This window comes from Protobothrops mucrosquamatus, unplaced genomic scaffold (genome assembly GCF_001527695.2).
Source record: "Protobothrops mucrosquamatus isolate PMUCROS unplaced genomic scaffold, P.Mucros_1.0 scaffold6404, whole genome shotgun sequence".
Taxonomy (NCBI): domain Eukaryota; kingdom Metazoa; phylum Chordata; class Lepidosauria; order Squamata; family Viperidae; genus Protobothrops; species Protobothrops mucrosquamatus.
This window is the reverse complement of record NW_015392231.1, coordinates 7,071-11,597: the sequence shown is the minus strand read 5'-3', so window position 1 is coordinate 11,597 and position 4,527 is coordinate 7,071. Positions and strand designations below refer to the sequence as shown.

The 4,527-nt window shown below is 41.9% G+C and overlaps 1 pseudogene; it reads right to left on the bottom strand.

Annotated features, from left to right (window-relative positions):
* The window catches only part of LOC107300224, a 37,562-nt pseudogene that overhangs the window by 26,545 nt on the left and 6,490 nt on the right, over positions 1–4,527 (bottom strand).

Below are 4,527 nucleotides of genomic sequence, written 5' to 3'. Positions count from 1 at the left end.
CATTCCTGGTCTGGGAATCCTGACTGGAGGATGCATTTGTCAGCCTTTTGATTTAAATCCAGACAAGAAGCACTAGAATGAATACTCGCGCCATCTCTACTGTGAGGCCACAATACAAAATCCTGAAACTCTGCAAGTATTTCTTCTTCTCTCCTTTTACTTTAAAAATTAGGAAGTTTCTTCTACAATTCTTCTAATGTCCCATTCCCCTCTCAATCTCCTTGTGGGGACAAAGTTATCTTTTACATAATGGTTGTCCAGCCTAAGGCTCTTCCCATGTCTCCCAAAGTCATTCTCATTCTCCCCTTACTCCCTCCCTATCCATGTTCTCCAGAAGCCTTTTCCATTGTTTTTTTGTAAAGAAGAAAAACAAAGGCATATAAGATTTTGTAATAAGGTTTGCTATATTGTCAATGAGAATGAATCGTTTGAATAATATCAGCTGAAAGGAGTCAATTCCTGCATTAGAAGAAAAAAAGGGAGAGAAGAAAGAAAGAAAGAAAGAAGGAATTCTGGCCGCTCCCTCAAAACCTGGAGCTTTTTATATCCCTGAGGAGGCTGGGAGGTTGAAATAGGCTTGAATTTCTTTTCCCCCCATGAATTATCTCTGAGTGGAAACAAAGATTTGCCTAAAGAAGAAATAAATCAGCCTATAACTAAGGTCACTTATCTGCCCTCAGCAATTTTGATATTCGATTGCTTATAGCTTTTCTTCCGTGTGATCACTTGGATGGTAGATAATATTCCAGTTCAAACCAGATTATTTTTTTCACTTTCCATGCTTTAATAAACTTCCTGCCATGTCTAGATCCTTGGATGAATAATATGTTGACTATTGCGAATAAAGCTCAATGCATGGATTAATTTGTTTTTTCCTGTAGATCAGCGCCCGGTCAGCCTGGGCCAGGCCGAGGCAGTGTGGACTGGTCCTTTGCTATTTGTAGGTTGGTTCCGGGGGCAAAATATAACCACATGGAGGGCTGGATTTGGCCCGCGGGCCTTGTATTTCACATGACTGCTGTACCAGGAAGTCCTCGACCTACAACAGTTTGTTTAGTGACCTTTCAAAGTTACAATGGCACTGAAAAAAGTGACTCATGATAATTTTCACACTTAACCATTGCAACATCCTGATGATCATGTGATCAACATCCAGATGCTTGGCAACTGGTTTATATCCATGACTGTTGCTGTGTCCCGAGATCATGTGATCCCCTTTTGTGATGTATTGACAAGGAAAGTCAATGGGGAAGCCAGAGTCACTTAACAACCAGATTACTAACTTATCAACTGCAGTTATTCACTTAACAACATAGGCAGGAAAGGTCATAAAATGGAGGAAAACTTACTTAATAAGTGTCTCAATTAACAAGAGAATTTTTGGGCTCAGTTGTTGTAAATCAAGGACTACCTGTAGTCATTCAAGGCGTTTTTTTTCCCACCACATTCTATACATTTGTGGGCTGGTTTCCGTGTGGATACTTTGGTGGCCAGTCTATGCACTTGTATGGTTGCTTCCCACTGTGAGTCCTTTGGTGGCAATTAAGATGACTCTTGCTAATATACCTTTTCCCACATTCTGTGCATTTATACGGTCTGTCCCCAGTGTGGATCCTTTCATGAACATTAAGACTATCTTTCCATGTAAAGGTCATTCCACATTTCATGTATTTATATGGTCTCTCCCTGCTGTGAATCTTTTGGTGGCGCATAAGATGACTGTTGCTAATGAAACTCTTTCCACATTCTGTGCATTTATACGGTCTCTCCCCAGTATGGATCCTTTGATGAACACTAAAATGTCCATTCTCGATAAAGGACTTTCCACATTCTGTGCATTTAAACGGTCTCTCCCCAGTGTGGATCCTTTTGTGAACATTAAGACTTTCTTTTTGGGTAAAGGTCTTTCCACATTCCATGCATTTATAGGGTCTCTCCCCAGTGTGGATCCTTTTGTGACGATTAAGATTACTTTTCCTGCTGAAACTCTTTCCACACTGCATGCAGAGGCTTCTCTTTCTGCTCAGACTGGAATCCACCAAAGAATTTACAGAGGTATGTGGTTTGCGTTTCCAATACTGTTTCTTTGGTGAAGCAGGAGCGAAGGAGTTGTTCTCCATAGTATCTACAGGCATGCAGTTTTTCTTTAGTCTGGTTTCCACCATAGTTATGTAATTCAAATTCATGTTTTCTTTTTTCCTATATTTTCCTTTTCTCGTTTCTTTCTGATCTTGCTGGGATAGGAAGCCACAAACACCAAGAGAAGTGGATGACTTCTCCCCTCCATCTTCTGGCTGTTTTCTCTTTAGCCTTTTGGTGTCTCTCTGATGCCCAAGGGTTAGTACTTTTAATTCATTCTTCTCTATTTGAAGTAGATTTAACCTTGCCTGCTTGCCGTTCTCATTCACAGAAACATCATCTACATGGAAAAAAAGAGAATTAATATTCTGATGAGAATTTAGAAGGCTGAAGGAGAGGTGTCTCGCCCCCCCCCCCCACACACACAACATGTCAATCTGCGTTCCTGGTTTAGTAGAATCCACTTGTCCAGCCAGGATGTGATATCTGCAAATTGTTATCCAGGAGTCTCTTGATTGTATAGAAAGAATGTTTTCAGCTAAAAAACTGGTTAAAACTTTGGTGTTGATCAGTCAATCTATTTAATCACTTCCATGGAGTATCTAGGACATTTCTTAATTCTATGGTGAATACTTCTGCCAGCGTCCTTTAGAGAGATGAACATCCTGGTCTTACCCAAGGCAGCCATATTCCTAGAAACCTCCTGCATGACTTCTCTGCACAAGGCCTTCTGGCCAGAATCTAGCAGCCTCCATTCCTCATCTGTGAAGTCCACAGTCACCCCCATAAATGAATCAGAGCTCTAGAAAGAGAAAAAAGCAGACAATCCCAGGAAACAGTTGAAAGTTCTCTGTCTTAGTGCACACAACAGAAAAAACACATGTGCGAGAGACCAAATGGACATTTTCTTTCAGGACAGATTTATGGCATCCTGTCTACATAGTCCGTGGGGCTAGGAAGCTGCAGCTGCACAAATCACGGCTTCCAGGTTGTAGAATGCAACACAGCTAACCATGGAAAGCTTCCCACTCGCCTGGGGTAACTCAGTAAGTAGGTTTATGGCAGAAAATCCGCTAGATGTACTTGCACCCCTGACCAAATTCCTGAGAAAACAGGACAGAGCCACTAGGAACTTCTTTCCTAACCTATTTCAAAATATTGGTAATGTCCTAGAAATCCCAAGTCACTTGAACAACAGTTTTATTGTTACAGCCACTTAGTGTTGACTTATATGTGCTATATTTTTCTTGGTCTACTTACAGACACATTACAAGGAAGACGGGTGGCATAAATATTTAATAAAATAAAGACTTCTCAGGTGTGTTTAATCTTTTGTTTCAATTCATAGATTTCATTTCTAACTGTTTTAAGTACTCTTCTTAATAGTATTAAGAAATATTAAACTCTTTCTACAATTAAATTACATTTCTAACTCAAAGTTCCATGCCTGTGAATTGTCTCCTGTTTGCATCTCCAGAACAATCTTGAAAGCCAAATGTGGGTGGACACTGTGTTCAAGTACACATAGACTCAGTTTTCGGTATTAAACACAGCTCCTGAATGGATGGAGCTGGAACACTACTGTTCTCAGAAGAAACTTGCACTTACCTGGCAAGGTGGCCAGAGTTGGGTCCTCCTGAAAAACAGCTGCTGCGTAGAGCTGGATCGATCTCCTCTGCCCCGGAGCTCTGCTGAAATCTCCCCTGTGAACGGCTCCTGCATTTGAAGAACAGCCTGATTTATAATCCATTTTCAGAGGATAGTTTGCATTCCTTATATTTTGCTTTCCTACTTGTATTTCCCCAACCCAATTCAGAGACAGTTCAGGGACTCTGCATGTGACTTATATTTCTGGATAAATGGGAGTTAAAACAGCAGGCTGTGTTTTCATGTACATAAACTGTAAGGGTGTGTTAATTAGTTTTTTTCTGTTACTATTTTGGCATTATAGGGCTTCTTAAATGTGGCTCTGTATCAGAGGCCATTCACATAATCCTGTTGCTTCCCCTTATCTAGATTCAGGTGACAGCGGATCACAAAGTAAACACTGATTATTATGAAAGATGTGGATAATATCAAAGGATACAGAGCTGTAAAGGAAGAGAAAGGTTATTTTAGGAAACAGAAGCATTTATTTCAAGAAGAAATCAATTCTTCAAAGGTGAGGAATTCCAGAAAAGGCTGCAGAGTCATATTTTTAATCCCTTTGCCTTCTTGATCACCCCCCCCCCAAATGGACGAAGCCCCCGCGCCCTCCTCACCTGCCCCTTTCCCGGCTCTTCCCGCTGGGCTTGGCTGAGGAGGAAGCCTTCGGCCAGGGCCACCGCCTGCGAACAGCTCTCGGCTCCGCACTCCCTCAGCCAGCTCGCCATCTCCGCGGGCAGCAGGGCCAGCAGCTGCTCCAGCACCACCAGGTCCAGCATCTCCCCTTTGCTGCTCCTCTCCGGC